A 26,080-nucleotide genomic window follows, 5' to 3' on the forward strand; every position below is an offset into this window, starting at 1 on the left:
ACGTCACGCGACCTCTGACGGTATTCCTCCAAGCATATTCCTCAAGTCGGGGCGGCGGCAACCTGCGACCGGCGACGGCGCAACCACACTTTGCAATTTCCCATAATTGCGACGCGTCTAGTTAGTGTGGTTGCCCTAACAGGGCAACCAGACTATAGTACTTGATGAACTTATTAATATTCCATATAAACAATATTTCAAACTGCTTCTCCTCCCACAGTTTTTATTCCCCAATGTTGTGCCATATCTCAAAATGACCGTCTTGACCTGGAATCGTGCGCTTGTATTTTGCTAAGAGATTGGTTAAATAGTTTAATTGATATTGATTTATTAGTGCATTAAATTTCCCCATCCGCTTTAATGAAAAAGTGAAAAAACTCAAATTCAAGTATTTTTTTCTCTGAAACCGTAAGAGCTAGAGTTACCAGATTTGGAGGGGAGGTTCATAATTTTGTCCGAAATTATTGAAAAAAATATTACACTAATCGGCCACATGGTGGCGCTATAACCGCCCCCTTTACGTTTTGGCCTATAACTCTTGAACCGTAGGTCGTAAAATCAAAATGTTTTTTTCCCTGGATTCCTTGGGTCACGACGCATCTCCCCATATAGGCCACGCCCATTTGCGTCTGGATAGATTTTTTGATATTGATTTATTAGTGCATTAAATTTCCCCATCCACTTTAATGGGAATTGCAAAAACTCCCATTCAAGTATTTTTTTCTCGGTAACCATAAGGGCTACAGTTACATGACTTGGAGGGGAGGTTAATAGATTATTGCAAAATTATTACAAAAATAATTACACCAATCGGCCACATGGTGGCGCTATAACAGCCCCCTTTACGTTTTGGCCTATAACTCTTGAACCGTAGGTCGTAAAATCAAAATTTCTTTTCACCTGGATTCCTTGGGTCACGACGCATCTCCCCATATAGGCCACGCCCATTTGCGTCTGGATAGATTTTTTGATATTGATTTATTAGTGCATTAAATTTCCCCATCCACTTTAATGGGAATTGCAAAAACTCCCATTCAAGTATTTTTTTCTCGGTAACCATAAGGGCTACAGTTACATGACTTGGAGGGGAGGTTAATAGATTATTGCAAAATTATTACAAAAAAAATCACACCAGTCGGCCACATGGTGGCGCTATAACAGCCCACTTTACCTTTTGGCCTATAACTCTTGAACCGTAGGTCGTAAAATCAAAATTTATTTTTCCCTAGATTCCTTGGGTCATGACGCAACTCCCCATGTACGCCACGCCCATTTCCGTCTGGATAGATTTTCCGCCATTTTGAATTTTCTTCAAAACACACTTTTAGCTCCTCCTCCCACATATTTTGTCCAAATTTCACACAAATCGGTACAGGTCATCTATGGACCCATGCGATAAACCTGTCCAAACGGCATTTTGATAGTCCTTACCGTTCGTCCGTAATTGGCTTCCAAAGTTAGCGGGAGGAGCCCGTTTTACCAAAAATGCCAAAAATCACGAACGAAACGTCCAATCGATCCCAAATTTGAATCACATGTCGAGGGTGGTTTACTCAACGAATCCCCAAAAGCATTTCCACTTTGACCCATAGGGGGCGCCACAACTCTGCAAAACGTAACCGTTTGATGCAAAAACATGATTTTTGGGGGGATCACTCCTCTCATATTGAAAAGCAGGTGATCTCAGGAGTGACATGACGATGTCATTGGCCCACTACATTTGTGGGAGGGGCTTATTTATTTTAGTGGGAGGGGCCTATTTCTTCAAATCAAAACGCCATGTATCACGAACACAGGATCCAATCAGCACAAAATTCGAATGGCACGTCACGCGACCTCTGACGGTATTCCTCCAAGCATATTCCTCAAGTCGGGGCGGCGGCAACCTGCGACCGGCGACGGCGCAACCACACTTTGCAATTTCCCATAATTGCGACGCGTCTAGTTAGTGTGGTTGCCCTAACAGGGCAACCAGACTATAGTACTTGATGAACTTTATAGATAAACAATACTTTGCCGCGCTTCTCCTCCCACAGTTTTTATCCCCCAATGTCGTGCCATATGTCAAAATGACCGTCTTGACCGGGAATCGTGCGCTTGTATTTTGCTAAGAGATTGGTTAAATAGTTTAATTGATATTGATTTATTAGTGCATTAAATTTCCCCATCCGCTTTAATGGAAAAGTGAAAAAACTCAAATTCAAGTATTTTTTTCTCAAAGACCGTAAGGGCTAGAGTTACAAGATTTGGTGGGTAGGTTCAATATTTAGTGCAACATTATTGGAAAAATAATTACACTAATCGGCCACATGGTGGCGCTATAACAGCCCCCTTTACGTTTTGACCTATAACTCTTGAACCGTAGGTCGTAAAATCAAAATGTCTTTTTCCCTGGATTCCTTGGGTCACTACGCATCTCCCCATATAGGCCACGCCCATTTGCGTCTGCATAGATTTTCCGCCATTTTGAATTTTCTTCAAAACACACTTTTTGCTCCTTTTCCTAATTTTATTTTCCAAATCTCACAAAAATCGGTACACGTGATCTATGGACTCATGCGATAAACCTATCCAAACGGCACTTTGATAGTCCTTACCGTTCGTCCGTAATTGGCTTTCAAAGTTAGTGGGAGGAGCCCGTTTTACCAAAAATGCCAAAAATCACGAACGAAACGTCCAATCGATCCCAAATTTGAATCACATGTCGAGGGTGGTTTACTCAACGAATCTCCAAAAGCATTTCTATTCTGACCCATAGGGGGCGCCACAACTGCACAAAACGTAACCGTTTGATGCAAAAACATGATTTTTGGGGGGATCACTCCTCTCAAATTGAAAAACAGGTGATCTCAGGAGTGACATGACGATGTCATTGGCCCGCTACATTTGTGGGAGGGGCTTATTTATTTTAGTGGGAGGGGCCTATTTCTTCAAATCAAAACGCCATGTATCACGAACACAGGATCCAATCAGCACCAAATTCGAATGGTACGTCACGCGACCTCCGACGGTATTCCTCCAAGCATATTCCTCAAGTCCGGGCGGCGGCAACCTGCGACCGGCGACGGCGCAACCACACTTTGCAATTTCCCATAATTGCGACGCGTCTAGTTAGTGTGGTTGCCCTAACAGGGCAACCAGACTATAGTTCTTGATGAACTTTATTAATCTTCCGGATAAACAATACTTCAAACTGCTATTTCTCCCACAGTTCTTATCTCCCAATGTTGTGCCATATCTCAAAATGACCGTCTTGACCTGGAATCGTGCGCTTGTATTTTGCTAAGAGATTGGTTAAATAGTTTAATTGATATTGATTTATTAGTGCATTAAATTTCCCCATCCGCTTTAATGTAAAAGTGAAAAAACTCAAATTCAAGTATTTTTTTCTCAGAAACCGTAAGAGCTAGAGTTACCACATTTGGAGGGGAGGTTCATAATTTAGTCCAAAATTATTTTTAAAAAAATCACACCAATCGGCCACATGGTGGCGCTATAACAGCCCCCTTTACGTTTTGGCCTATAACTCTTGAACCGTAGGTCGTAAAATCAAAATTTCTTTTCACCTGGATTCCTTGGGTCACGACGCATCTCCCCATATAGGCCACGCCCATTTGCGTCTGGATAGATTTTTTGATATTGATTTATTAGTGCATTAAATTTCCCCATCCACTTTAATGGGAATTGCAAAAACTCCCATTCAAGTATTTTTTTCTCGGAAACCATAAGGGCTAGAGTTACATGACTTGGAGGGGAGGTTAATAGTTTATTGCAAAATTATTTAAAAAAAAATCACACCAGTCGGCCACATGGTGGCGCTATAACAGCCCACTTTACCTTTTGGCCTATAACTCTTGAACCGTAGGTCGTAAAATCAAAATTTCTTTTCACCTGGATTCCTTGGGTCACGACACATCTCCCAATATAGGCCACGCCCATTTGCGTCAGGATAGATTTTCCGCCATTTTGAATTTTCTTCAAAACACACTTTTTGCACCTTTTCCTACAGATTTTTCCCAAATCTCACAAAAATCGGTACACATGATCTCTGGACCCATGCGATAATCTGGACCGAAACAGAATTTTGATAGTCCATACCGTTCGTCCGTAAATGCCTTCCAAAGTTAGCGGGAGGGGCCCGTTTTACAAAAAAGCCCACAAATCACGAACAAAACGTCCAGTCAATCCCAAATTTGAATCACATGTCAAGTGTGGTTTACTCAACAAATCCCCAAAAGAATTTCCACTTTGATCCATAGGGGGCGCACACAAATGCTCAAAATGTAACCGTTTGATGCAAAAACCTTATGTTGGGGGATCAATCCTCTCAAAATGAAACGCAAGTGATCTCAGGAGTGACGTGACAATGTAATTGTCGCAGCCTCCGACGGTATTCCTCCCAGCGTATTCCTCGAGTCCCGACTGGCGTCGGCGCAACCACACTTTGCAATTGCCCTGAATTGCGACGCGTCTAGTTAGTGTGGTTGCCCTAACAGGGCAACCAGACTATAGTACTTGATGAATTTATTCTTCCGGATAAACAATATTTCAAATTGTCTCTCCTCCCACAGTTTTTATCCCCCAATGTCGTGCCATATGTCAAAATGACCGTCTTGACCTGGAATCGTGCGCTTGTATTTTGCTAAGAGATTGGTTAAATAGTTTAATTGATATTGATTTATTAGTGCATTAAATTTCCCCATCCACTTTAATGGAAAAGTGCAAAAACTCAAATTCAAGTATTTTTTTCTCAGAAACCGTAAGAGCTAGAGTTACCAGATTTGGAGGGGAGGTTCCTAATTTAGTCCGAAATTATTGATATAATAATTACACTAATCGGCCACATGGTGGCGCTATAACAGCCCCCTTTACGTTTTGGCCTATAACTCTTGAACCGTAGGTCGTAAAATCAAAATTTCTTTTTCCCTAGATTCCTTGGGTCATGACGCATCTCCCCATATAGGCCACGCCCATTTGCGTCAGGATAGATTTTCCGCCATTTTGAATTTTCTTCAAAACACACTTTTAGCTCCTCCTCCCATATATTTTGTCCAAATTTAACAAAAATCGGTACACATGATCTCTGGGCCCATGCGATAAACATATCCAAACGGCATTTTGATAGTCCTTACCGTTCGTCCGTAAATGGCTTCCAAAGTTAGTGGGAGGGGCCCGTTTTACCAAAAATGCTACAAATCACGAACGAAACGTCCGGTCAATCCCAAATTTGAATCACATGTCGAGGGTGGTTTACTCAACGAATCCCCAAAATAATTTCCACTTTGACCCATAGAGGGCGCCACAAATGCCCAAAACGTAACCGTTTTATGCAAAAACATGATTTTTGGGGGATCAATCCTCTCAAAATGAAAAGCAAGTGATCTCAGGAGTGACGTGACAATGTAATTGCCGCAGCCTCCGACGGTATTCCTCCCAGCGTATTACTCGGGTCCCGGCGGCACCGACCCGCGAATCGCGTCGGCGCAACCACACTTTGCAATTGCCCTGAATTGCGACGCGTCTAGTTAGTGTGGTTGCCCTAACAGGGCAACCAGACTATAGTACTTGATGAACTTTATTATTCCGGATAAACAATACTTCAAACTGCATCTCCTCCCACAGTTTTTATCCCCCAATGTTGTGCCATATCTCAAAATGACCGTCTTGACCTGGAATCGTGCGCTTGTATTTTGCTAAGAGATTGGTTAAATAGTTTAATTGATATTGATTTATTAGTGCATTAAATTTCCCCATCCGCTTTAATGTAAAAGTGAAAAAACTCAAATTCAAGTATTTTTTTCTCAGAAACCGTAAGAGCTAGAGTTACCACATTTGGAGGGGAGGTTCATAATTTAGTCCAAAATTATTTTAAAAAAAATCACACCAATCGGCCACATGGTGGCGCTATAACAGCCCCCTTTACGTTTTGACCTATAACTCTTGAACCGTAGGTCGTAAAATCAAAATTTATTTTCACCTGGATTCCTTGGGTCACGACGCATCTCCCCATATAGGCCACGCCCATTTGCGTCTGGATAGATTTTTTGATATTGATTTATTAGTGCATTAAATTTCCCCATCCACTTTAATGGGAATTGCAAAAACTCCCATTCAAGTATTTTTTTCTCGGAAACCATAAGGGCTACAGTTACATGACTTGGAGGGGAGGTTAATAGTTTATTGCAAAATTATTTTAAAAAAAATCACACCAGTCGGCCACATGGTGGCGCTATAACAGCCCACTTTACCTTTTGGCCTATAACTCTTGAACCGTAGGTCGTAATATCAAAATTTATTTTTCCCTAGATTCCTTGGGTCATGATGCAACTCCCCATATAGGCCACGCCCATTTGCGTCTGGATAGATTTTTTTTATATTGATTTATTAGTGCATTAAATTTCCCCATCCGCTTTAATGGAAAAGTGAAAAAACTCAAATTCAAGTATTTTTTTCTCAGAAACCGTAAGAGCTACAGTTACCAGATTTGGAGGGGAGGTTTATAATTTAGTCCGAAATTATTGAAAAAATAATTACACCAGTCGGCCTCATGGTGGCGCTATAACAGCCCCCTTTACGTTTTGACCCAATTAGTGGGAGGGGCTGACAACAAATGTATAAGCCTGTGACTTAATTTGGATTATTTTATTTTATTTTTCAATAACTTTTATTATTTAATTGATATTTATTGTTAATTTAATTTAAAATAAAATGTTTAGGAGACATTTGAGAGATCCTTGGAGGAATCTACCTGGCTTTATAATAATAATAATAATAATAATAATAATAATAATAATAATAATATTTTTTATTATTATTATTATTATTATTGTTGTTGTTGTTTCTTTATGTTCTTATAGTTTTTCGTTATACCAAACTAAATAACTACATACAAATATTTCAGTAACATTCCTTCTTTTATGTAAGGATCATTTTCAGAGGTTACAAAATATTTTTCTTCTTCTTAACTTCTTTTTTTAGTTACATTTACGTTTGTTTTAATGCTGTTCTATCATGCAGACATTCAGCTTAGTTGGCTGCTGTTTATTTTATATATATATATACATATACATATACATATATATATATATATATATATATATATATATATATATATATATATATATATATGTATATATATATATATATATGTATATATATATGTATGTATGTATGTATGTATGTATGTATGTATGTATGTATGTATGTATGTATGTATGTATGTATGTATGTATGTATATATATATATATATATATATATATATATATATATATATATATATATATATATATATATATATATATACATACACACACTTACAGATAGTTGGACAATCTATGTGTTTTTATGCTGCTGCTCTATCATTCATACATGCAGTGTTGTTGTTAGCTTGTAGATCGGCTATTTTCAAAGAGTCAATGTATAGGGTTAGAGTGCTCATGTGAGCTAATCGCTTCGTTTGGGATTGTTTTCATGACCTAGTTGCTTATTTCTCTCGCACAATGTGGCAACGCTGGTGGCTACGGCCAGAATTTTTAGACCTACGCACGAATTTGCGGAACTGATGTGTGAAACTGTGTTTCCGGCCGGATGATGTAACGAGACACGCTCAACGTTGCCATGTCCGCTTATTATAAGCGAATGTTGGCTACTTTCTCTTTAAAGTTGCTCGTAAATATTTGTGGTTGTTAATTTTTGGCTTTCTTTCTTAAAGTGCAGTTTCTTATCGCAAGGAGTTGTGAGCTTGTAGATCGGCTTTTTTCAAATAGCGTAGTGTTTAAAGGGCGAAGGGCGGCTCGCTTCTTTTGGGCTTGTTTTCATAGACCTGGTTGCTTGTTTCTGTCGCAAAATCTGGCAACCCGCTCTGCCCAGCCCACATGGACCGCCCCCCTTCTCCCTCCTTCTCAGAACTTTGAATTGTTTGCTGGTCGGTAACGTTGTTGCGAGAGAAATTGCAAACAATTAAACTTCATTTACTTTTACATCATATCACTGATCTACATCTTTTCTTCGGAGGAGTTTCATTTGGTCGTCTTTTGTGTGAGGTGAGTAATAATATAATTGGTATATTATAGTATAATCCATCCATTAGCCATATATGCTACTTTCCAAGCTAACGTTGCATCGTCATGGATGAAGTCCAACCTGGTGTTTGCACTTTTTCCCGTTTTGTTCCGTACATCTACGTTCACTTTTCAAACAAAGTGTTTACCCGATGGCCACAAATGTTACGATTATGTACGGCTGCCCAGAAATACCCGCATTTTCCGTATTGTTCAATTAAAATACTTTTAATCCGATCGGTGGCCATTTGCTCATAGAGTTATATTGTATCAGAGTGCAATACACATCGCAACCGATAGGGTCACACGGTTGAAAGCATGGGGGAAATGCTGAGACTGGCCACCGATCGGATTAAAATGCTTTTTATTGAACAATACGGAACATACTGGTACTTCTGTGGGCCCCTACATACTTTTAACATCCGTGGCCATGAGGTAAGCACTTTATATTTGAAATGTGAACGTTTATGTAGATGTACGGGCCGTAAATGGACAAAGTGCAAACACGTGTGTGTGTGTGTGTGTGTGCGCACAATATTTTTACAGATTGAAAAGTAGCAGATCTACAAGCTCACTTTTGTGCTTAGAATAAATGACCTCAATGGAAAGCACATTTAAACAACTGAATATAGCAGATGTAGAAGCTCACTTGTAGATCTAGATAAGATGTGGTGTGAGCAGCTGTCTATGTAAATCAATAACAAATATATCTTCTTCAGTTTAACTTTTTGTCTAAAATAAAAAATGTTTTAATTCATTTGCAGGTGTGGTGGAGATCTTGTTTGTTGGTGACAGAGAGAGCAGACAGACCTCTTCCAGACTAACTACTGCAAGCCAGGTTTGTTTAACATACAAACCTGACACATTTGTAATCATCTAATGTTGCCATTATGGAAATGGTCTTGGGGTCAAAATGGCAGATCTACAAGCTCATAGCGTGCCACTCGGTGCTGCGCTATGAGCTTGTAGATCTGGTATTTTTGAAAAATTGTGCCAATCTTTGAATATATATTCTATAAATAATTAGAAAAACACGTATGTTGCTATATCAGTGGTGCTCCAACTTTTCCATGTCAAGGACCCCCAAAATGATATGTATTTGGCCGTGGACTTCCATCTCAAAATGTCACGATTTTGAAAAAATGGCACATACAAGCTCATGGTGCAGCATATTATTTTTTACAAGTGACCTTGTAGATCTACTATTTCTGCTTTTCTCACTATATTTGATATGTTTGGCAAATATTTGTAGATGCCTTTGAATACTTGTGTATTTTTTAAAGCATAAGGCACTACACTGTCTCAGCATTCTATGTACAGTATGTGACTACCTTGCTTATATAACAAGATTCAGTTTTTAATTGACTTTGCTTGTTATATTTATTCTGTTAAAACTTGTGATTAAGATGGACAACTAGCCTCTAACAGGAGAATGTAGGACTGAGGTGAGGTGTGTGACACACACTCAGTGCCGCGCTATGAGCTTGTAGATCTTCTATTTTTGAATAGCCAAAGAAATCTAAAATTGACACACAGATGTGTCCCCGGTCATAAGGTATTGAAAGCAGTTACTGTGTTAACCCAGAAGGCGCATACCAGAAGCCCTACATAAGTAACACTGTCAGCATACTGGTACAGTTCTGGTATAGTTGCTGATGCATCTCTGTCATTTTAGATTTCTTTGGCTTTTCAAAAATACCAGATATACAAGCACCGAGTGCTACGCTATGAGCTTGTAGATCTGCTATTCTTTTTAAATCGTGAAAATGTGCCAACATTTTTAACTCTTATCTGTGCTTCTGACTGAGAGTCTGGAACAACATAGTTTTAAAATGCGTGTCCCCGGCCAAATGCAAATATATATTGGGGCTTCTGGGGGTCCCTTGAACAACATATTTTGACTATGATCTGTGCTTCTCGGGGTCCCTGGAAGAACATATTTTGAAATTGAGGTCCGCAGCCAAATGCATATCATTTTGGGGGTCCTTGACATGGAATAGTTGGAGTACCACTGATTGCACAGAGTGCCGCGCTATGAGCTTGTAGATCTGCTATATATTTTTTTAAATCTTGATAACTGACGTAAATCTTTGAATATGTATTTAAAAGCTAACATTTGTATCTCAAATCATTGCTTCTGGGTAGTGTCGCACTATGAGCTTGTAGATCTGCTATTTTTGCTAACATTTGAACATTTGCAAAAAAAATTAACTGTCCCTGGAACAACATATTTTGAGATGGGAGTCTTACCATATACATATCATTTTGGGGGTCTTTCACATGGAATATTTGGAGTACCACTGATATAGCAACTTAGGTTTTTTTCAAACAAATGTAGCAGATCTACAAGCTCATAGTGCAGGACAGAGTGCCGCGCTGTGAGCTTGTAGATCTGCTATACATGTTTTTTTTTAAATCTTAAACTGATGCACATCTTTGAATATATATTTTTGTATCTCAAATCATTGCTTCTGGGGAATCAACAAATGTCTTCTAAATCCTAATAGTTTTTTTTTTTAAACTTAGGTTATCAGTGGTTCTCAAACCTTTATATGTTGATGGACCCCAAATTGATATGTATTTTGCCACAGACCTAGTGCGACACCGAGTGCCACGCTATGAACTTGTAGATCTGCTATTTTTGAAAATCTGCGTACATTTTTAACTTCATCTGTGTGTCCCGCCATGAACTTGTAGATCTGCTATTTTTTAAAAGCCAAAGTATAAAATAATGGTTAAACTGGTTACACAGATCCGTTCCTGCTCTTAATGGCTTAAACAATGGGTAGATCTCAGCAGAGATGTGGAACTATATACTGAATATAGCAGATCTACAAGCTCACCTGTGAGCTTGTAGTTTCTCTGGAACCATGTGATAAAAAGCATTAAACAGATTGAAAGTATTTGACCAGGAGTAAGCTATAGTTTGACACAGTGGTTACTTACTTTGTCCTCAAGTGATAGTAGTATAGTTTTATGTGGATGTATGTAACTTTGGTGCCTAAAATACTATATTTCTGAACAGGTCCTGTGGGTGGACACTGGACAACCGTGTTCGAGGGACAGACCCTGCCTGACAGACACAACTGCAAGGTTTGTTTAAGTTAACCAACCTAAATTTGTATTGGGGTCATCACTTTCAATGCTTGTATATGTTGTATCCTGTATGAGTTCTCTCTCCTGATTGGATGAAATTGGTCTCCCAAAATCAACCTACATTATATTTCACAATTGGAACAAATAGTCTCTGCTTGATTTACTATATATTGTGAAGTGGCTGGCATGCACACATTTTGTATTACCCTTAAAGACCGGGAACATATCTGTAATTTTACATTTCTTTGCCAATTCATAAATAGCAGATCTACAAGCTCATAACATGGCATTGAGTGTCGCACTATGAGCTTGTAGATCTGCTATTTTTGAAAAATCTTGAACATTTGCAAACATTTTTGTGTGTTTGTGTGGTGTTTAACTCCTAGAGTGTATAAATGTAACCCTTGGATACAATATAAATGGACCCGTAAGGGTCTATTTGGTTACATCTAAATACACAGAGATACTAGGTTATGGGGGTCTGGTCTAATGCATTGGCTAAAAATGGAAGTTCTTTTGATATTACAATAGTTTGAACCACTGGTATCCAGGTGAAAAGTATTTGTTGCTTCAACTTTCTATAGAGTTGTCAGCTGACTGAAAGGTGATAATAAGGGGGTGATTAGAGGTGTGGCTAGGGGTTGAATAAATGACCCATTGTTGATTTCCATTAACAGGCCCTGATTGTGTCTCCTCTGTGCCTGTCTTATCTATTGTGGCCAATGTTTCAGCACAATATGACAGTTTTCAAGATCTATCTTGGCACTGTTTCTTTGCTACTGTCCAGTTTATAGAAAGCTATATGCTGATAGCCATCATTGCTTTGTGTTTGTTTAGTAACACGGAACACCCCGTCTCAGTCTGCAGTTCCTTTTTAAACCCAAAATAAAGAGTGGGTTGGCAATTTCATCCAATCATAATCAATAACTTGATTGTATAGGCTGTGTCCTGTATGAGTTCTCTCTCCTGATTGGATGAAATTGGTCTCTCAAAATCACAATTTCGTTTTAAAGGCAGTTACTGTGTCACCTAGAAGGAGTATACTAACAGCACCCCTACTTAAGTAAGACTGTTTGCATTCTGGTACAGTGGTGTAGTCAATTGGTATGGTTGCTGTGTTTTCACGTTGTGGATGCAATGTATTATTTAGTATATTCATTTCCATTTGATAGTATGCTTTAATAAGTACCTGACAAACAAACATGCTCACTTGTGTGTGTCTTTGGGTCAATCCAGAGCCAGTTTTAAGGAGCCATTGCCAATATCGATAGCTTGATTTACTTATATTATGATAAGTGCTAGGCATGCCTGAATTTTGTATACCCTTTAAGACCCTTTAAGACCGGGATCGCTGTCATTTTAGATTTATTTGGCTATTCAAAAATAGCAGATATACAAGCTCATTGCGCAGTACCAAGTGAGCTTGTAGATCTGCTATTTTTGAAAAATCTTGAAAGTTTGCAACAAAAAAAAACTCTGATCTGTGCTTCTGGGGGTCCCTGGAACAACATATTTTGACATAAGGGTCTGTGGCAAAATACATATTATTTTGGGGGTCCTTTGCAAACATTTTTAACTCCGATATGTGCTACTGGGAGTTCCTGGAACAACATATTTTGAGATGGGGGTCTGCGGCCAAATGCATATCATTTTGGGGGTCATTCACATGGAAAAGTGGAGCACTAAGACACGTTGGCAGCGTGTAGATCTGCTATTTTTACTCTTATTGTGTGACACTCTTGTATGATGAAGTAGGGCAGTGGTTCTCAAACTTCTTGGTTTCAAGGACGTTTATGTAGATGTACTAGCCACTAACAGGATAAATTAGGGCTGAGATGAGGTGGATGGGTGGGTGGGTGTGTGTGTATGGGTGGGTGGGTGGTGGGGGGGGGGGGTCACACATGGTCACACCACTTATTCTTATTTAAAATAGCAGATCTACAAGCTCATTTTCTGAGCTTGTAGATCTGCTATTGTCCCTATATTGACATGCTCACGCCCTTGTGCCCAGACTGTGTCTGTCTATCTGTGTACATTTGTGATGTCGTACTGTACAGTGTTGCATTGCTGATTTGGTATGTTGGCATAGACAAATATTGTACTTATACTTCTATCCACTACATCTCAGAGGCTTGTAGATCTGATATTGTCCCTATATTGACATGCTCATGCCCTTCTGCTCTGACTGTCTATCTGTGTACATTTTTGGTGTGAGTACTGTATAGTGTTGCATTGCTGATTTGGCTGATCATAGCGCAGCACCAAGTGAGCTTGTAGATCTGCTATATTTGAAAAATCTTGAAAGTTTGCAAACATTTTTAACTCTGATCTGTGCTTCTGGGGATCCCTGGAACAACATATTTTGACATAAGGGTCCGCTGCTAAATACATATCATATTGGGGGTCCTCTGCGAACATTTTTTAACTCCGATATGTGCTTCTGGGAGTTCCTGGAACAACATATTTTGAGATGGGGTCTGCGGCCAAATGCATATCATTTTGCGGGTCCTTCACATAGAAAGGTGGAGCACCAAGACACGTTGGAAGCTTGTAGATCTGCTCTTTTTACTCTTATTGTGTGACACTCTTGTATGATGAAGTAGTCCGTAGTAGGCAGTGGTTCTCAAACTTTTATGTAGATGTACAGGCCGTAAATGGATAAAGTGCAAACACCAGGTTGAAGTCATGTTTCAGAGCTAGCTTTGTTAGCTACATGATTGTTTTTTATAACATTGTGTCACAATCCACCTCCACCATATTCTGTGAAAATTTCAACATTTGTGATTAATAAACAGACCACTAGCCACTAGCCACTAACAGGAGAAACTAGGGCTGAGATGAGGTGGGTGTGTGTGTGTGGTTCACATTGTCACACCACTCATTTAAAATAGCAGATCTACAAGCTCATTTTCTGAGCTTGTAGATCTGCTATTGTCCCTATATTGACATGGTCACGCCCTTGTGCTCAGATTGTGTCTGTCTATCTGTGTACATTTGCGGTGTGAGTACTGCACAGTGTTGAATTGCTGATCTGGTATGTTGGCAGTTGGCATAGATGGACAAATATTGTACTTGTAATCCACTACAATTATTTGAAAACTCTTACTTTGTAGATTTTGATTATTGTTTAAATCTATCTAAACTTTGGCTATTTGAAAATTATCTCCCAAATTGGCAGACATCTGTAGCCATGTGATAACCAGGCATTATACATATTTGAAAATAGCAGATCTACAAGCTCACTTTAAACTTTTAGCCTTATTATAAATGGCCGATCTACAAGCTCACTTGTCAGATTGTAGATCACTTGTGAGCTTGTAGATCTGCCAATGTCACTATATGCACTTGCTTTTATAATTTTGTCTAAAATACAGTATTTTTGATTGAAATTTTCAGCTGTGGCGTGGCTGTACACCGGACCTGATATCTTGGCCAACACAGCTGTGGACTGAGGGGACCATTCCACACTGCACTACTGCAAGGTTTGTTTAACATAACATGACACATGTGCAAATCAAAGCATTTTAGATCTAACTATCTAATGTTTGCATATGGAAATTGTCTTGGGGTCAATCCATTGTTTTTAAGGAATCATTGCCAATATATATACTCTATGTAGCTTAACTCTTTAACTGCCATATGTGTGCCAGTGCTGCCAGCAAAAACGGTGATTTTACTGTACCTTTAAAAAAATCATGGAATAATCTCTGACTGCCGTCCTCACAGAGATTGGCGCATTACATGCATGGGGTTATCAAGATTCCCAGAGGGGTCCCCAAATTATTTCGTTGGTCCCCAGATTATTAGCTTAATTGAAACACTTTCTTTCTTTTTTAAATGCCAACTCCTATTATTTTAGCTTATTTTGCACACTTTATTGTCTCCGCCAGGCCGGAAGGCATGCCTGAGATTGTTTTGCACCCTGTGTGTGTGTCATTCTGTCTGTGGACAGTCAATCTCTGGTACCGTTGGCTTGATGGCAGTGAAACTGTGCACACACGCTCTCTGGATGCCAGAGCAGAATTATGTCCCAAAAAAGTCATATGGGGCTGTAATTGTGCCACCAGGAGGCCGATTTTTTTTTGACCGTGCTTCTACACATGTTGTCCAAATATGACGCTAATCGGTACACAGTGTCTCTATTGTCATTAAACGAAACTGGTCTTTCAGATTTGTCATATTCCATCCTGATTGGCTAAGATTGCCTTCCAAAGTTTGCAGGAGTGGTCCGTTTTGAACAAAATTCCTCAAATCATGAACACGGCGTGCAATTTCTGTGACATTTTGCAAGCACATTCCCACTTGGCAGAGGAAGAAATGCCACTTGAAAAATGTCACGTCAGCCTCATGGTGGCGCTATAGCAGGTCGATTCATGTTTGTACCTATAACTGCACGATATGTGTAAAACTTTGTATGCACACTCCCTAGTGGCCAAGAAAAAGCCTTTGCCCTGCATTTTTCACATCTGCCTGTTATAGCGCCTTCAGGTGGCTGACTTGTGTAAAACTTATATTTGATATTACAGATTTTATCCAAATTGCACGCAAATAGTCATGTGATCAAGACGGATGTCTCTTGTCCAATGTCATCCGGTTCCAAGCAACTGTCCAGGCCATGTCCAGGTCTCTGCGCAGTCCAGGTCCAGGTCTTTTAACGGATCTGACCTTTCATATTCCACCCTGATTAGCTAAGATTGACATCTAGAATACCACAAATCATTATAGCACCGTCTGATTGCGGTGAAACTTTGCACGCACATTCGCACTACTTTGAGATACAAGTGCCACCCTCTTAGCATTGCCCTATTATAGCTCCATCAGAGGCCGGTTTTTGCAAAACAATTTTTAAATTAGTCCCACAAATGTTGTCCAAACATCACGCAAATCGGTACACATTATCTTCATAGTCAAGTGATCAAAACAAATCTGTACAGTTTTTCATATTCATCCTGATTGACGAATTCCAAACATTGCTGGCCCATAATAACCTACCTGACCTGGTGGAGACTGGAGACCTGTGCTCCGAGAAGCACTTTCTCTAGTTGCATTCTGTTTCCACACATATTAAAAAGGTCATGACTATATAGGATCCAATTTGGCCAAAGCTGCCAACCATTTTTAATCAAAAAATTCAAATGGATTACAACAAAATGGTTACACCATTACTCTACAGATAAATGGTAACATTAGTGTTTGCAACAGTAAACTTATGAATTAATGCATTATTTTCCCACACTGCTTTACCTAAGATAAACTATGCAGATGATATGCGTACTTCAATTCTATGGTGTACTCATCATATACATAATCTTTGGTATACATATATGCTTATGTAATACTTTCTCTCTTTTGTTAGACTTCTCCAAATGTTTTGGTTAATACTGTATAAAATCTTGAATAGTTAAAGTTCAACAAGGGAATGTCAGCTTTGTCTGTTATAGCCATAATAGCATAAATGGTAGATGGATATCAATAAAATATATATGCACCATACATACAAATGCAGCTGTTAGATTGCTAACACACCAATAATGCACATTATGGAAAGATAAAGAACTCAACGCAGTCAGAGAAATGACTTTATATATACCGATACTTGATCATAGACAAAGATTTTCATCAAAAATGTTTTTCAGTTCCGAACATGCTCTGTGCAATAGCAGTGTATAACACTTCAAATGGCCATGCTTCAGTGACCCATGCTCATAGCAGTGCAACTTATAACTAGGTTTGAAGGCTGCGCAGCGGCCTGAAAATCTACTGTCATAAAATGTAATTATATTGTAAAACTATAGCGCTATTCTGAAATTGTTCTCTTTTTTTTCTAGAGTTCATCAGATCGGAACAGCTCTTCTGGTGACTTTTTAACGGTAAGTAAGTTGATTCTAGATGCCTAGAGTGATTTGTGACTAATGCTACACTAGTATTGAAGGTTGTTTTTTTGGTAAAGACAGTAAATTTTAATAAAAGTTCAAATCTAAAACTCGGTGACATCATGCCTTGTCGTGGGAAGAGATCTTTCGCTAAAAAGAAAAGCTGGGAAGCTAAAAAGGCCCATACATATTCACCAAACAGTTGCACAGAGTTCGATGAAGGGACACAAAATACATTTACTCCAGCCATGGAGCCTGTGGTAGAAACAGCTCAGCAACATGCACAGTCTGATGTTGAAGATAACATTGGCGCGGCCATGGACCTTTCCAACAATGACCCTGTACAACAAGCATGCACCGCGCCACCTTCTGTGAAATCTGTGCAGGCATCCAAAAGCCAAAATCATCATAAGTTTTCCCAAATGTCAAAGAATCGGCAGTGTACATGCATGGCTCTGACATTTTTGGCACACCAACATGAAGGTCTTGACTTGAAGATGGATGATCTTGACAAGATACTGGACAAGGGAGACAGCCTGTATAAAAGAACAATAGGACAACTAATTAGACAGAAGCAGTTTAAGTCATGGCAGCTGACAATGGAGGAAGTACCTCTCAAGGTGGAAACGGAACACAATATGTACTCCGTGAAAAAATCTAACGTGGACATGGGATATATGAGAGCTGAGGCAGAGCCCTACCGACGGCATTGGTGGCTGAAGCTTCAGGAAAGACTTAAGTGTCTGTCTGAGAATGTCAAATATGCACTCCTAACAGTATCACCACACACCATTGCCGTTTTTAGAGACAGGTCTGGAAGATATGGACTGTTTGACTCTCACCAGAGAAGTGCTGATGGCCTACCTTTGTCTGGAGGAAAAGCTGTAATGATGACCTTCACTCAGTTGGATGATCTGTTCGCTAAGATTGATCAGCTAATTGACTTCTCACATTCATCGAACAGGATTGACCAAATGCAGTTTGACTTCATGCCAGTGACATTTGAACAGACAAATGCTCGGTCACCCCATCTGTCAACAGTGCAAATTCATCCTGACAACCTGCATCACAAAGAGCCTGTCGATCAAACTAGCCAGGATGAAACAAACACTGAACCTCCAATCACCAAGCAATCTTTGCAGGCAGGACATTCACCATCAACACAAGTGATGTCAGACACTACAAATGAAAGAGCCAACAAAATGAGTCGACAACGGAAACTGAAAATAATGAGGAGACAAAGAGAGGATCAACTGCAATCTGATACCAAGGAAAAACCGAGGACTCCAAGGAAGGAATACATGAACAAATACATTGCCATGAGATGTATAACGGATAAAAAATTCAAGGAACAGCAAAACAAATTCAAGAAGGCATATGACAACAGGAGATTTAGAGAAGATGAAGAATTCAGAGAGAAGAAAAGGGCTTATGGCAAAAGGAGGCTCAATGATGATGTGTTTAGAAAGAAGCACAATGTTTATGTAAACAAGAGGTTCAGAGAAGATGAGGAGTTCAGGGAAAAGGTTAGGGAACACATGAAGTCCTACATGGCCCGCAGATGCAAAACGGACCCATTCTTCAAGATGCGCCGTGACATCCGACGTTCAATAAGAATAAGAAATAGATACAAGGACTTATGTGATATCCTGCGCAAACGGGGCATTGCTGTAAAAGCGAGTAAAGATTTAGATACTGTGAGGATAGATGTAGCTCCCGCACCCCAACAGAATGGGCTACTACAAGGCGCTATAGCGAGTTTCCATAAAGTCATAAAACATGGACCAACTTTTGTGTGCACAACGTGCCATCGGACTCTTTTCGCTGGTCAAGTGAATGTTTGTCATCGGTCAAATTACACGATCAAACCCGCCGTGGTTGCTGCCTGCTTAACAGGCAAATACCTTCATTCGTGTGATGATCAATGTGGAGGGCCGGAAGATTGCACTGTACCCGAAGAAAGGCGAAAAGAGTGGATTTGTCAATGCTGTCACAAAAGTGTAGTAGCAGGAAGAATGCCACGCTTGGCTGTCGCAAACAACCTGGAACTTGCACCCATTCCTCCAGAGCTCCGCCAACTCAATGTGCTGGAAAGACAATTATCGGCAATAGACATACCATTTGCCAAGATTCTCACACTTCCTAAAGGCAAACAGAGTGCTATATATGGTGCTGTGGTGTGCGTGCCAGCAGACGTGGAAACCACAGTAAACACCCTACCCAGAAGGCTCGACTCATCCCGTTTGTACAGGGTGAAACTGAAGAGACGTCTGCGGTACAAAGGCCATCATTTGTTTCACACTGTCAATATGACCAATGTCTTACTGGGCTTGAGGAAACTCATCGAGACACACCCCGACTACAAAAACATCACAATCCGAGATGATGAGAGCATCAACGATGAAAATGTGGAGGGCCAGCTTGAAGACCTACCCACTGTTGAACTTGAAGACCTACCCACTGTTGAACAGACAGGCACAGACGAAGTCATGGACAGTTGTGACGACGCCGAAATGATGGAAGTAGCCGATGCGACTGAATCTCTCGACCCGTCACAGAGAGTGGATCAACATCCACCCACTGCCCAAGATGAGCAAGATGCGCTGAGACCTGGACATGGCCTGGACAGTTGCTTGGAACCGGATGACATTGGACAAGAGACAATGACATACGGAGATGGCATATTCTGCATCGCCCCAGCTGAAGGAAACAGGCCTGTCAGCTATAGCACAGCCCCTAACCTCGAAGCAAGGGCCTTCCCTACATTGTTTCCAACTGGAGAGAACACGTTGGATCGTAAGAGAAAGCTCAAACTGACACCAAGCAGGTACTTCAACGCAAGGCTTTTCAATGTTGATGATCGTTTTGCGAGAGACCAAAGCTATCTCTTTTTTGCCCAGTTTGTTACAGAGACCCACTTGGCAAAAAACACCATCTCAATTCAATTGAGGAAGGGCAAACCCTTTAGCAAGGATGGTCGCAGGATCTCCAACAAGATGTTGCAGGACAAGCATGAAGTTGAGAGACTGGTCAGAAACCGGGATGCAACAAGGTTCATGCAACCCCTGAGGGGGACGCCAGCCTACTGGCAGAAGACCATGTATGATTTATTTGCCATGGTCCGTCAGTTAGGCCCACCTACCTTCTTTTTGACCTTAAGTGCTGCAGAATTCAGATGGCCAGAGGTCATAACGGCAATAAAAGCACAGCAAGGCCAAATTGTGGATTTTGACAAGCTGGACTGGAATGAGAAGTGCGACATCCTCAGAAGCAATGCAGTGACTACCATGCGAATGTTTGACAAGCGAGTTCGTTCTGCGTATACAAAACTGCTGTTGTCTGATGCTCGCCCAATCGGACACGTCATAGACTGGTTCCATAGAATCGAGTATCAAAACCGGGGTTCGCCGCATGTTCACGCCTTAATGTGGGTAGCCGACGCCCCCAAACTTGGAGAAGACTCGGACGAGAAGATATGCGAATTTGCGGACCGCTACATTTCGTGCCAGCTGCCTGATCCAAACGAAAATCCTGTGCTTCACCGAATTGTCCAAGAAGTTCAGATGCACAGCAAAAACCACACAAAGTCCTGTAAGAAAGGTAACAAGACATGCAGGTTTGGATTCCCCAAGGCACCAGTGGACACAACCTGGTTAACTAACCCAACGCCAGTTGATCCAACGGAGGAAGTCACGGATGAAAACGAAAGGGGCGCAACAGGAGGAAATGAAGGAGCAAACGAAAGTGCAAAGAGGAGTACCGAAGGCATAGGCAAACAACAGAGGGCAAGAGCACAAGCTGCTTTGGCCAAACTCAAACCTCTGTATGATCTACTTCTGGACTTGCCATCAGAACTGACCGATCTCTCAGAGTTGCTGGCAAAGTGCAATTTGACTCACGAAGAGTACGACAGCTATCTTGAAGACTTGAGGAATGTCCAGGTCCTCTTGATGAAGCGTGGAGTCAAGGACTGCTATGTGAACAACTACAACCCAGTTTTGCTGGAGGCCTGGAATGCCAACATGGATATCCAGTTTGTCCTGGACCACTTTGTTTGCATCTCATACATGCTGTCCTACATATCCAAGGCCGAACATGAGATGGGTGAGCTTCTGAAACAAGTAGTCGAAGGCATAGACCCCACAAAAGTGACCGAAAGGGGTGCAATGAACGAACTTGTTCACGCATATGTGAAAAACAGACAGGTTAGCTCTCAGGAGGCAGTGGCCCGAACTTGCAGCTTGCAATTGAAGGAATGCTCCCGCGAAGTTGTCTTCCTCCCGACGGATGACAATGCAATGAAAATGAGCCTCCCGCTCAGCTTGCTGCAGAAAAGACCAGCCGATTCGAACCAAGTGTGGATGTCAGGGCTTCTTGACAAATACAACGCCAGACCCAAAACACTGGTGTTTGACAACATGTGTCTAGCAGAATTTGCATCAGAGTACAGGATTGTGTACGGTAGCGAAGCAAAAAAGCCAGATTGCCTGAAGCTGTCTGACAACATGGGAACCATTAAGAAACGCTCGACGGATGGCCGACCCGCGGTTATCAGATACGCGAAGTTCTCGGAACAGAAGGACCCCGAGAAATACTTCGGCAACTTGCTGAAGGCTTACCTTCCGCATCGCTATCAGACCACACTGAAAACCGCAATCTTCCCCACCTACAAGGAGTTCTACGACTCTGCGTCTGTGAAAATACCTGGACAAAAATGGACATGCCGCGCAAATGCCATTGTTGATGAGAACAAAATGAGGTATGAAAAACACAGCAAATCGATGGAAGAAGCATTAGAGGAATTCATGAAGCATGGCCCTGCGGAAGATGCGTGGGCCAACATTGCCCCAGAAAATGAGCTCGAGCGGATGGAATGTCTTGCCGAACAAGATCAAGATCCACAGGCAGACGACGAACAAGACGACGTCCCAGAGTTCAGTTGTCAAGAGGTGGGTACAATTGTTGGTCACAGGGTATCGGCTCCGCAAATGAGCCTCGATTATCTGCGTTCAATGTGTCGAAACCTCAACCGGACTCAAGCCTCCATCTTTCACTCTGTACGTGAATGGTGCTTCAAGAGCGTACTCGACCAGAAACCCGAACCCTTCTTCTTCTTTGTCACTGGGGGTGCTGGAACTGGCAAATCACACCTGATCAAGTGCATCTACGGTGAGGCAACACGGATTCTCCGTCGACTCCCCAGACTGTTTGAGGAGACGGACGCATCCATGCCCACAGTGCTGCTGTCTGCGTTTACAGGAACTGCGGCATACAACATCGCGGGAAACACACTGCATTCCCTGTTGAAGTTGCCAAGAAAACTGAAACCACCCTACATAGGACTGGGAAACAAATTGGATGACGTGAGGGCAAAGCTGGGAAATGCGGAGATCATCGTCATAGATGAGGTGTCGATGATTTCAAAGGCTATGTTTATCTACATCCACTGGAGACTGCAGGAGATTAAAGGCAGTAAGAGGCCATTCGGCGGCATGTCGGTACTTGTAGTAGGCGACTTTTACCAGCTCCCTCCAACGTCAAGTGGGAAACCGCTCTGTGTGCTCGAGGAAGGCCAACCGGACCTTCTGCTCGAACACTTTCAGATGATCACGTTGACCGAGATCATGCGACAGAAAGATGATCTGCCCTACGCAGAGCTTCTGAATAGGTTGAGAGTCAAAGCGAAGAAGGATCCGCTGAGTGACACAGACAAAGCACTCCTTGCTCAGAGAGTGACTGTGCGTGACCGTTGTCCTAAGGATGTTGTGCACATCTTCGCAACCAACAAAGAGGTGTCCGAACACAACGCCAAATCTTTGTCTGCGCTCCACAGCCACATCGTCAACATACCCGCGGAAGACTACAAACAAGTCCATAACCACAAGACTCGCCTTGCCAGTCCCTGTACAGGAGAGCAGAACGATCTTCTTGACAACTTGCAGGTTGCAGAAGGCGCCCCAATCGTGATCATCAGGAACATAGATGTGGAGGATGGCCTTGTGAACGGGACATTTGGCAAGATGGCTAGTGTAGAGATGCACGTAAACGAGGACGGGAGTAGAGTAGCCAAGCTTTGGCTTGTAGTAGACAAGCCTGAAGCAGGACAGAAATACCGGAAAACTACACCTGGCAGTACACAAGTGTACGTCGAGAGATATGAGGAACACCTGAGCAATAACACGCTTCGTAGGCAATTCCCCATCAAGTTGGCATATGCTTGCACAGCTCACAAAGTCCAAGGCATGACTACACAATCTGCTGTGGTTTCCTTGAAACGGATCTTCCAACCAGGCATGGCCTACGTTGCCCTCAGTAGGACAACGTCATTGCAAGGATTGCACATCATTGACTTCGATGCAAAGAAAATCTATGCTGATCCTGCAATCACAGCTGCCCTGGAATCCATGAAGACCGCCTCACTGGACAGTGTTATGCCACTGTTGAAGTATCGAGAGACGACAGGCCAGGCGCAAACACTCGCGATTGTCCATCACAACACGCAAAGTTTACCGGCACACATTCAGGACATCAAAAAACATCACGAACTGACCCATGCAGATGTCCTGTGCTTGACCGAGACGCATCTCACCGGCTCCTTTGTGGCTGACAGTCTCCAATTGGATGGATACACCATGTTCAGCCGCAACAAGCACATCTCGTACACCAGCCGTCCTGAACGTGCAGAACAGAATGGCGGTGGCGTCGCTGTGTATGTGAAGGACCATTTCCAGGCATGTGAAAAGCGTTACCTACACAATGTGACAAACCTCGAGTTTGTGGTCGTCAAGATAGAGTCCCCTGTCAAGCTTCTGATCGCTGCAGTGTACAGACCACCACGTTACGATGACCCGTTCATGGAAAATCTGAAGGCGCTTCTGGACTCCTTAGAAGTGATGGACCACCATCCCATCGTAGTCTGTGGTGATTTCAACGAAAATCTACTGGCCAGTGTAGGTACTCCGATAGCGATGCTGCTCGAGTCCAGAGGATACACACAACTGATCAAGGAGAAGACTACTGACAAAAACACGCTGTTGGATCACATTTACATCTCAAGACCAGAGCAATGTCTACAGTCTGGAGTACTACGTACGTACTACAGCTACCATGATCCTGTGTATTGCGTATTATCCTCCGATCAGGACTAGTGCATGGCCTGCAAGACAAGCTTGCAAACACTGGAACCATGTAGACCTTAGTTTCAAGGACATCGTGCTCTTTCCCACCAAACGCATTCTGACCTGCTCTTATAAATCACATCTGCCGCACTCAATAACAAAAGGATTGCGAACAATGGAACCTCTTGATCACCAACCCTGTCATTGGATATATCACTGGAACATGTGAATGAGCTGCCCAAATAGTGGTCACCAGAGATGATCGTTTGACGGTATGAACTATTCATAGCCAACGCTACATCATTCTCTGGTGCCACTCCAGCGCAAAGTCTCATCTGCCACACTAAATAACAAACGGATTGCGAACAATGGAACCTCTTGATCACCAACCCTGTCATTGGATATATCACTGGAACATGTGAATCAGCTGCCCAAGTAGTGACCGGGCCTCATCGTAGCCGCACCTATACTTTGGAATCTCCCATTACGCAGCAGCCAAATCTCACCTTTTTTCTCTTGTCGCTAGTATTATTCATATTGTAGCATTGTTTTGTCTTTTTTCATAATTACTGATTGTGAAGCATTTGTTTGAAAAGAACACTAACACTTGTTTCCCTGTTTTTCAGAAGCCGTCCAGCACTGATATTGTTTTTGCCTTTAACCTTTTTCTACATTTCAGGAATGTTCTTTGTGAATAATTGTCATATTTCTAATTGTCATTTATGTTGTGGCTCGTGAACCGGTAGTACCCAATTTCTATAAACACAATATTGGCCATCCCTGAATTTAATAACAAACTCACACATAAAATAATCAATTCTAAAAAATGCATAACAAACTATTTTGGATTGTATACTGCCTTTTCATGACCCACTACCTTATATTTACATGTGCATGTTGTAAATGTTTTAACTCACCATTTGTTTTTAGGGCTGTAAGACTGTAACACTTATTAGGACTAAATTATTTTTAAATAAATGTTGTCAAAAAATTTAATTTTATTCAAACAGCCAATATACAAGCATTAAAATAGGACTTAATTTCTTAATTAAACTAATAAATGTAATCCCAAAATAATTATGGAAAATGTTACCCATTGATTCATTGATAAATACAAAATTAGATATCTACAAAATACACTTTGAGATAATTCACTTAATCAATATAGTTGCAGCCCTAAAAGTTTTACTTATTTTTCAGAATGTTAAATTTCTTAGTTTGTTTAATATATTTACCAGGAGCTTGCTTGATCGCCTTTTTTAACAAAGGGGTCGGTGCAAGAATTTTTTCCCCGTGCACTCCTAAATTGGCTGAAATAGGAGGCGGGTTTTTTGCTTCACCCTGGAAAATATTGAAATTACTTAAAGGTTAGAATATAATTTTGGACAATAACAGTAATAATAGTAATAATAATAACCATTATAGCATCAATAATATATCTGTCAATAATAATAAACTGTTTACAGGCATTGTAATAGTTATCATAAAATATAATTTGTTTAATTGTCACTAATAACTCATATTAACCTATATATAGAATCATAAAATATGACCATAATTACATATATAATCATAATAACTATAGTAAAAATAATTGATAGGACATTATACCAAATATATTAATGGTGTTGCTTACAGTAAAGGTACCAATAATACAATTGTGTTAATAAATACTTTAAACTATATCTGCTCTGCTTTGTCTCTACTTATTTTTCTTTTTGCCATGTGTTTGAAAAGTGAATCTATATGTTTGGTAATGTATTTAGTCACATGTATTTAACATTTACAATGAATACAGATGTGTGTTTTTAAAATTTTTATTACTATTCACAATCAGAAGGGTTCTTCACTACTAAAGCTGAACAAAAAGGGAAACTTTGGAATGTAACATCTCATTAATGCCTAAACCCATACACATATGAACATAATATA

The 26,080-nt window shown here is 40.9% G+C and overlaps 1 long non-coding RNA gene across 2 annotated transcripts; it reads left to right on the forward strand.

Annotated features, from left to right (window-relative positions):
- The first annotated feature begins 7,915 nt into the window (after positions 1-7,915).
- LOC308082275 lies at positions 7,916-25,808 on the forward strand. Of its 2 annotated transcripts, XR_013932905.1 has the most exons (6): positions 7,916-8,043; positions 8,826-8,899; positions 11,087-11,154; positions 14,554-14,639; positions 16,986-17,027; positions 24,775-25,808. It is a non-coding gene; the product is annotated as an uncharacterized lncRNA (long non-coding RNA). The 2 variants fall into 2 exon arrangements; XR_013932906.1 differs by lacking the exon at positions 14,554-14,639.
- The last annotated feature ends 272 nt before the right edge of the window (positions 25,809-26,080 follow it).

This window comes from Gymnoscopelus braueri, assembly GCF_963280865.1.
Source record: "Gymnoscopelus braueri genome assembly, chromosome: 3".
Lineage (NCBI taxonomy): Eukaryota > Metazoa > Chordata > Actinopteri > Myctophiformes > Myctophidae > Gymnoscopelus > Gymnoscopelus braueri.